The sequence below is a fragment of the Mya arenaria genome, chromosome 7, assembly GCF_026914265.1.
Source record: "Mya arenaria isolate MELC-2E11 chromosome 7, ASM2691426v1".
NCBI lineage: Eukaryota > Metazoa > Mollusca > Bivalvia > Myida > Myidae > Mya > Mya arenaria.
This window is the reverse complement of record NC_069128.1, coordinates 65,885,339-65,895,551: the sequence shown is the minus strand read 5'-3', so window position 1 is coordinate 65,895,551 and position 10,213 is coordinate 65,885,339.

Below are 10,213 nucleotides of genomic sequence, written 5' to 3'. Positions count from 1 at the left end.
TGTACTTGTCCTTACGACCTAAAAAAACAAGTTCTACACTTAATACGCTTTTGGTTTTTAATGCAAAATACGTATGTTTTGAAAACATTAAATACGTATTGGACATATTCGTATAATTATGAGGAATATAAAAAATAAGTTTTTCGTATTAAATATTTATCTTAAGCATTTCAAATGTGTGTTTTTGATGACAAACATAACCACTAGAGGTTATTACGTAGCACGCGATATAAAATGGTGTTGTATGGGGTTGTATGTAAATGTTTAGGTAAATAAATATATATATATACGTATGTAAAATGCTTTTTGACCTAATGCAACTCCTAATTGGAAATTGAAAAACATGTAAGACAACAAAGTTATCACATATTCATATGCTTTATATGAATACATTCTACTTGTAAACCACGAACTTCATGATAGAAGTAACTTTGCAATGTATATATTGTAAATATACATTATTCTCTGTTATCAAAATCGTATTTAGAGATAAAGAAAACAACTATAATACGGTTTTGCTATACACTCCTTCATATACAACTCATGTATGGATTCTGTTGCGTTTTTGTTCATTTTCAAAGAAAAAAGTCCGACAGTTCCGATGTTTGTATAGATATAAATGCTACCTCTATCTAGTGTTCTATGTACAATATCTACGAATTTTTAATGTCATTCGTATGTTTTACTACTGAGAAAGTAATTTAAAAAAAGTTGTTTTGCAGAAAACCACTACAAGAATCCACGAATCTCAGTTCTTGGCAGTAAATGGTTAAATCAACGCTATTTTAATATTGAAACCTTGTATATTCCATGGAAGACTTACATATATTATCACCTTAACCAGTAACTACACCAAACCATCGTCTAACTCGAGCTTCGCGATCATTGTGTAACTTTCTAAGAATTTTGTCATTGCGTGAAATAACTCCTTGCTAATTCATAAGGCAAGAAATTTTGGAGTATTTTACCTTCATAGCACCTGTTCTTGTCCTGACGTCCTAAAAAAAGAAACAAGTTCGACAAGAAATACGCATAGGATTTTTATGATAAATAGGTAGAATCTTTTGAAAAAAAAAGATACGTATTGGACCTGTTCGTGTAATTATGTGAAAAATATAAATTAAGCTTTTCTAATTGTAACGTTCCGCTGTAGGCGGAAGTGCGTTCGTAGAACGTTGATAATATGCAATATGGTTGGTAATATGCAAGTTAGCATAACCCGGTCTCCGTGTGGATGGAGAATATACTTGATATATACGACCAGTTCATACCTTCACAGTTGAGCATGCTTTTCTCTGAAGGGATCTGTTGCGTTTTTAGCTTCGCACGTTACATAATATCTAATGCATTTAGAATGTGTTATATTGATGCCTGATATAACAATAAAAATGTACTACGCAGCACGCGATATAAAATAGGGTTTGTATGTAAACGTTTAAAGTGACTCGCTCATAGTTTGTAAAATGCATTTTTTTATTTCGAAATAAAGTGTGGCAAATCACAAGGAGAAATATAACGAAAATACCAAATGCTGGAACCGTTCAGCGGATGTTGATGTTTGCTCAAATATCGCATTTGAAAACCACAATTTTCATTAACGTTTATAACGGGATTGAAAATTAATTACTGTCGTGGTGTTGAGTGATTGGTTGATTGACAGTATCAACATATCCATCAATTTCTTAAAGTCCCGGTAACCGTGTGGACTACCCTGCCTTTTTCTTTTTATCATTTCTTGACTTTACCGGCATGGGTTCCAACCCCACTAAAACCAAAATATTGTTTAATAAAGCATTTATTGTTTTTGCACTTTCGATATCATAGAGTAAAATAATGATAAAATAAGTGCTTTCAGATACGTTACCGGGAAAACCTTTTTTTTTTGTCTAAAAACATGAATGAGTCTTTCTAAGTTATTGAATATATAAGCATGAGTAAAATGCTACCACACTTTTTGACTTGAAAAATGAGATTTTGTGAAAATTTTGTTAAATAGACCGATCGGGCATGAGTTTTTGAAGATGCGGAACTTGGTTTCGGTTTTCATAAGACCTAACGCTCCTTATGTATCCATACACATTAACAGGATAAGGAAGAGGACCAACTAAGGAACATGTAGCTCTTAGGAAAGGAGATTTCTTTTGTAAAGTTGTCGATTGACAAATGAAGGACGACGGGCAATAAATCATCACAATAGCTCACCATTAAGCAGTTTCAAGGTGGAGTGCCATGATCCCGCCTGTCATACACACCAACAACACAAGTAGTACAGTTAAATAAACAAGATTCCATATCAACTATTCATAAATACCGTTTCAATTAGATACGGACAGAATGGGATCTTAAATCAATATGAACATACTGAGATCAAAGGCGGTTATCAACCAATGGGTAAAAATCTATCTTGGTTTTGGAAATACGACATCAAATAATAAATATTGAACTTAGAACTGATTACCTGAAACGCAAATAAAAACTTGTCGATGTCACTCACGAAGGCCGAAAAACAAGAATCCATTTCTTGGTAAAAAGGTGAGGGATAATTCAGTTCTTCTGTTATAAGTAAAAACAGTAAAACATATGTGTTACAATGCACGCGGACCATATTTGACCTACTGTGTAATTTCAGACCGTGACACAGCGAAAATGTTTCAAGTCGCATTATTCAGGTTGACGTAGTTCCTGTACGTCGTCGAAAGTTGCTTTTAAATGTACTCAGTCAGGTGGTTGCACTTTTAACTAGTCATACTAAATCAATTAAACTATTAATATAGTTTCCTTTAGCTGCAACCATTTTTTAAATCGGACTTGTTAAAAAAACTATAAATAATTGTCTGCATCAGGCTATCCAAGTATCCAAATTAAAGCCGTAATAAGTATACTTATGACACTGTCTTATCCGCAAAATGTACAGTTACAATAATGATATCATGCTCGGTTATTTACCTATTCGTGCTATGGATTCTTTTAGTATCTTTTTCCGATCTTCATATCGAGGCACAACCATATTCCTGAAATAAAAAAAATCATCAGAGTTGCTTGTTCCAATGATATATATCCAACTGCCTTAATTTTAACATTGTAATAGAAAAAAACGGAATCCAATCTGTATTTATCAACAGTGACTGAGACTGACTAGAGACAATTTGTAAAATTTCATAACATCGGGCTTATTACACAGGTGTTATATATTCCGTAACTAACATGCATCTTCCATCAATCTAATCGATCTAGGATTTTTTTTAAATACATACATGCACGTTTCTCCATAACATACTGACACAGGAAAAATGAAAGACATTATCATAACTGTCTGCATGGTCAACATCCAAGTCACATCTGGAAACAGTTCTGTAGCAGTCAGTATTTCTTCATTAAAGATGATAGACGAAATCGCCATTACCACCCCGGTAAAAAAAAAAGAAAACACACAATCGATTCGTTTTTCCATCTCAGTCTAGCCCCATTCGGAGAGATTAACGAAGTCCTCGTTCTGTGCGAAACTGTAACCGTAAAAGACGGAATTATGAAATACATCGTAACATTGCGTTAATTATATGTGTGTTTGCATCAGGGTTGAGCATCCTTTACTATGTTATGGTATATTATATATATTATACTATTCTATATTGTGGCAACATAATTTATATTTATCGTTAATTTAAAGCATATCTCAGTTGCCAAATGTGGTTAATTAACCTCTGACGTGAGGTAATCAATAAAAAGCTGTATTAACCTCTGACGTGAGGTTATCAAAAAATAGCTGTTAAAATCAACGCGCTTTCGATCGACGTATCTAGTGTTAAGCTCTGTCAATAAAAAAATCAGCATTAGTGACTAATAATATAACATCAATTGATGTCAATATGGACTTCTTTAAGCTTGTGTATTAAACACGTTTTAAAAATCATCAAGGCTCGTTTTGATCAATTTCAGAAATGGTTTGTCAGAGCATACGTATACATTAATGTTTTATTGTAATTTTATATTAATTAACAATTTGCTATTAAGATTGCTGCTTGTTTATATTACACCGTTCTCGCAGATGAGACATACATACGCCAACAGTTATCATTGAAAACATTCTGCATGTATTCTGCAGATCTATAGCGTTTCGAAAAAAGAGTTATAAAATATGGCCTTAGATATAGGAATTATTACACCTTCTTAGCTTCAAAATGTGCAAGACCAATTATGCAATAACCAGGCACTTTACCTATTTCAGCTATGGCCTTTTTGATCATTTTCCAGGGAATATATTCCGGCGATACTCTTTCGCTGAAAATATCAGTCACTTAAGATGCTTTTACTGGTATAATATTTATTTATCTTTATGTTAATTTTTTTTTGAAATACAAAATACAATGTATATATCAACCGTGAGTATGCGAGACATACACACACTTCGTCTAAATTTGGACATTTTGAAAATACCAACCAAATGAATATAATGAATCCAGTAGAGTCAAATAAAAGAATCCAGATGTATATCAACACAATCGCCAATATCGCCAGGAACGCCTTTAAAATCAGCTGCACTATTGACCAACTCACACCCTCCGCAAATCCTTTTACTAACCAGATGACCATCGACATCATAGTCCCGTCTATTGCCACTAACGCTAATCCAATAGGTACCACTGGCAACTCACCTGAAGCCCATGTCGGAGAGAATAAAGAAGATTCTTCCTTATACGAACCTTTTACCGAAAAGCAACCGTGCAAGACGGACTAATGGGGTTTAGCCTTACATAACGTTTAAAACACTATTATGTTCGTATCGAGAGATCCATCCTTTACTTTAGATTATAAAAGGTAATACGCATCAACTTGTATATATGGATATATCACTACACTTATATTATGCCAATACGAAATACATTAAAATCGTTTAATAATAAATATTAGAACTCGTCAAAAGACGTAAAATAATTTCAGTATTTAATGACGAGTAATTTTCTCTTTGTATTAACCGTCTGACTATTCTCAATCTAACTCATATCATGAGCTTGTGAGCATTTCTCGTGTTAACATTAGTTATCACATAACATTGTTGTTATTTAATGTATTTCATCTAAGTTTAACTACATATTGTTTAAATCGGCACTGTAACTTCAAACATTGATAAAATATGTTACACTGTAGACGCCATTAATAGACATATTTATGTAAAGATTTTTGTTGCAAGCCATTCTGCATTCAGTAGCGTTTAGAAATCAAAGCAAATACCGCAATTGTGACCCAATTTATAGAAATTGTAACACTGCCTTGTCAGCAAAATGTGCAGTATCAATCCTGAAATGATATTTGGTAATTTACCTAAATCTGCATAGTAATTTTGTTCCTTTTTCCGGCCTCCGGATCCCATCAAACATATTATTCTAAAAAATATCATTTATAAGAGTTGCTTGTTTCTGGTGGTATATCCTTTTATCTTGATTTAAACAATGGTATAACATTTTAAAAATTACGAAATTTAAAACTAAAGACAATTCGTCTCAATTTTAAACAATAGGCGAATTTTAAAGGAGCTATATTTTCCAAATCAGTGTGAAATAAGCTAAATCTCGTTCGATATACTTCAAAGTCCAAAACATAAAGAGCGACAACACTAGTCCCGGTGTCGTTCCATAGAACGTCAAAGAAATTATAATTGGCCACCCAAGTGCAGTCTCCAGCAATCCAGGAGTACTTGAATACATGAACATCGACAGTATAATCCCAGTTATCACCACAAACACCACTGAAGTCATTTTCAATCTTCGCAAAACCCCGTTCGTAAAGACCGAGCCTGTAACTTTAAAAGTCGCAATCATGAAGTTAAGCAGCCTAATATAGCGTCAACGTATAAAAAGAAGGTATCCGGGATGGCCATCCTTTATTTGTAATGTTTTTAGAACCCATTAAGTTGTTGCAGCATTATTCTCGCGCACACACACACATGCACATATCATATATATAGTATATAGTTTAAGTATATATATGATGTGTGTGTGTGTTTGTGTGTGTCTCTGCGTGCGTGCGTGCGTGCGTGCGTGTGCGTGTGTGTTGTGCGTGTGCGTGCGTGTGTGTGTGTGTGTGTGTGTGTGCGTGTGTGTGTGCGTGCGTGCGTGCGTGTGTGTGTGTGTGTGTGTGTGTGCGTGCGTGCGTGCGTGCGTGTGTTATATGATGTGTGTATATGCATGTATGTCGTAATTGCTATCTATAGCTATTTCTTAATAGAACCTTCGACGTTACATCATCAATAAAAAGAAAAAAAAGGCGTTCGTTATATAATAACGTTTCGTTTATTTGTGATATTCAATAAATTTCATAAAAAAAAAAACATCGTCAAGTCTAGGTTTTATCAATTTAAGAACACTCGTTAGATAAAGTCCGTATTTCACTCATTTCCACTCAACTAATATTCTTAGTCTATGTATAAATCGTTAATCGTTCATCTAGCTTGTACATAATCAAGCACATTGACAGATGTATTCGCGTTCACAGTAATAATGTTCAGAAAATGAGGAGAAATAAACGTTTGATATTGATTTTTTATTAGTTAATATTATGAATTTAAAACTTGTTATCATATAAGGTAATATTCACAAGCAAAATTGATCGATGGCTCATGTATTTAACACATCAAATTAAATTACGTCCAAGATGATGCAGCATAAAAACATGGTAAATATGACAGTTTATTATATGCCGATCAAATTCCTTTTCGATATCCAACAGTGGAAATACAGCACGCCGTATTGAAAAATCCGTATTACGATACTGTCGTTTTCTGATTCCGTATTATGCGAGTACCGTGTGTAGTCTCGGAACTACTTTCGCGTTGCTTAAAATTGGTAGAACCAGTTAACTTTAAAATAAAATTATCTAACTTTACTCTCGCTCCAAAATAATGTAATTTTTAGGAACATGGTTCTCATATTCTCAAAGAGCCATGAGGATAAGCACAAAGCAGAGAACACTTCCAATCTATCTAGACAGCTAATTTAGTTGCTTGCCATTTCGAAGTTTATAGATTGTTGTATTATCCATGTTTATTATCATAAATATGAGCATCTGGCCAATACAAAGAAGAAAGCGAATCGCGTCATCGATAGAAATAGCGATTAAATCACGAACTTAGCTCAATTCTGCATAATAATATTATGATCGTGAAAAAAATCCCACGAATATTTACTTTGTTAAAAATGGCCTCGTTACGTTTACAGGAAATGACGATTAGTGTATACTCGTATAATAGTATCGTTTTTTTATGATTTTTGTGCTGTGACATTTACTAATTGTTTTCATATCAGCAATTTCTTAATTTTGCTAAGACGTTACATATGTTGTTCTTATTGTGCTCAATAATGTGAATTCTGTAACTTCTGACTTTGTTTCGCTGTAGTAGCCTCCCTTGACTTCAATACACAAAACTATGTAACAAATTCGAATTCATACGCGCATTTGACATATGACGGTAAATTTCAATAAAATTGAACCGAAAAATTAAAAGGAACAATTAACTAGGCAGGTGTATAATAAACATAATATTACGATGAAACGCTTTTCTGGTGACCTGCATCACGTCTCGTTCGGTGAGTGCCTCGGTCTCGACGGATGCGTGTTCACACACGGAACTCGACGTGATACAGGTCACCAAAAAGGCGTCCTATCATGATATTCCTTATATATGTTCGATAGAAGGTCATGGAATATTTTTAAATCATATAATAAATAGTTGTTATTTGTTTATTTCACTGTAAGATAGTATTTCTTTCACGAGTGTCATAGAAAATATAGTTTTCCTATGATCACGAGTAAAGTTTAATACGATCTATCACTGAAATAAACATTTATTTTATTTTGTTTATGCTTATATTTCGGAGTTTTATTAGTATCTTGTCCTTAATTATCCCCTATTGGAAATGGTGTTTTACGCCCCTAACCCAACCAAATTTAAGGTATATTCGCTCGTTCTTTATTGCAATTGTTTGATGAACAGTAATCAATGAAGTTTTATTAGTGCATCTGTGTTCTGAACAATAACAAAAATAATTTTATATTAAACAAGGCATAAAAACATAACCAATTTAATACGCCGCCTTTTATTGAATGAACATTTGAACAGTCGAACGTGTTAACAAAACATTTGCGGATTATCATTGGATATACAACTTTTTTCTTCGTTTAAGAGTGTGTTTTATGAAACATGGGTATTCAGTCATCTCACTATCAAAGTTTCGTTTTCCTGGTCTTGAGTAAAGACCACGCTAGGTTGTTGAAATATTTTCAGGCGTGGGTGAGGTAAAATAATATCAGTTAATCTATAAATAGTTTTGTGAAATCACCGGGAATTGTATGACGTAGTACAGCGACAAACAGTTTAGATTACATTTTAACGACGATATAACATTCTCATTATGTTCGAGCAGTTGTTTTTGTCTCTAATTTATTTGGTAAAAAAACAAATGTTCGAACATTTAGCTTCAAGATCAAGACAATGTTTGAAGAACGGTATAATCCTTTTTTAATAAATGGTAATTTATTAATTTCGAAATATATCTTAAACTTATCAATTTCTGGTTCAAAGTGTTATGTTTTAAACAATGGGAAGTAACTACAATAGATTTCAGAAGAAGTTCTAAATGGTGTTATATTCCACATCTTATGTTGTAGTGAATATATAAAAATGATATTTTTACTGTTGTTATTTCACTGATAGATATCCATATTTCATCAAAAAGCACAAAATAAATATCTGTGTGTTCTATTTAAGCCTAGAATAGTGTTTCATTATTATTACCTGGTTTTTCCATAACAGTTTGCATTGAAAACTTTCCGTACCACTCTTTCTGATATCGTGCCACTCCTGTTCTCACGGCGAAGTGAAGGTCTTGTAGATCTTCGTAGCGATTACCCCGTATATCATTTTTTAGCCTCGAGAATATTGCAAAATCAAACGGGGCCAGGTCCGGGCTATAAGGTGCGTGACTTATCCTCTCATACCCCAAAATTGTCATCAAGGTCTCTGTGATCGATGTGGAGGGGCATTGTCCTGGTGAAAAAGAAGATTTTCAACCGCGGCGTCCGTTCTCTTCTTACGATGGCGTTCATCAGGTCCCTCCGTATCACCTGTAAATGTGTATGCGAAATTTTAACATGTGCTTGAAATGTTTATTATGGATTGTTAATTTCAGATACACTTGTAGATGTCATCGCATAATTTTTCTTATAAAAAAAGAATAAGTGTTAGAATTATGTATTGCAAATATATCGATAATTATATGCACGCAGCACAACTTATAGTTGAATTAACTTACCCGCTGGTAGTATTCTGCATTCACGGTCATCCCCTTTGGTTCAGCGTGCTGGAGCAACATCCCTTGAGAGTCCATGAAGAAGATAAACATGTATCGTGTTGTTGATCTGGATCTTTTTGCCTTGTTTGGGGGAGGAGAAGACGGATGTTTCCAAACCATAGAGGCTAACTTTGTTTCTGGCTCGTATAGGCTAATGTAGGTTTCGTCCGTGGTTATTATTCGCTGTAAGAATATGTCCCCCTCTCGTTCGTATCTACGGATATACTCTAGGAAGGCCGTTACACGGGCCGCCATTTCCTCTGTAGAGAGCAGCCTGGGGACCCATCTGGCACTTACTTTTGATAAAATTTTCTTTTATGATATTATGGACAACTGTCCTTTTTAGCTGAACGGAGTCGCTAATTTCCTTCACTGTCCTCCGCCGGTCTATTTGAAACATGTCCCGTACTGAACTAACGTCACATTCCCTCACAACTGACGGTCTGCCGCTTCGCTTTAAATCCCCAACATTTTCATTTTTATGTCACTAAAACGTCCATGCCAGCGAAATACCAATGCCCTTGAACATGTTGGCTTTGATTTATCCTGTGTTAGAAACTTATACGTATTTGTAGGTGTCATCCCGCTGCGAACACAATGTTTGATTACAGCGCGCTGCTCCGTGCGTAACGTCAACGTTGGAGTTTTTCCCGACATCTTGGAAATGCCTGTCTACTTCCGTTGACCGTTACAAAGTTGTTTACAGTTAGATGACGTCAATAATTTGCGAAGTGATGCAGATGACGTCATACTGTCGTCGTATGTTTTAACGTGACGTTTTGGCGTTTATTATTCAGACGGAGTAGTATATATGAATTGTGAATAATTTTCCAAAAGCGTCAATTCCAAAGTGCCCCGTAAAGCGCTAC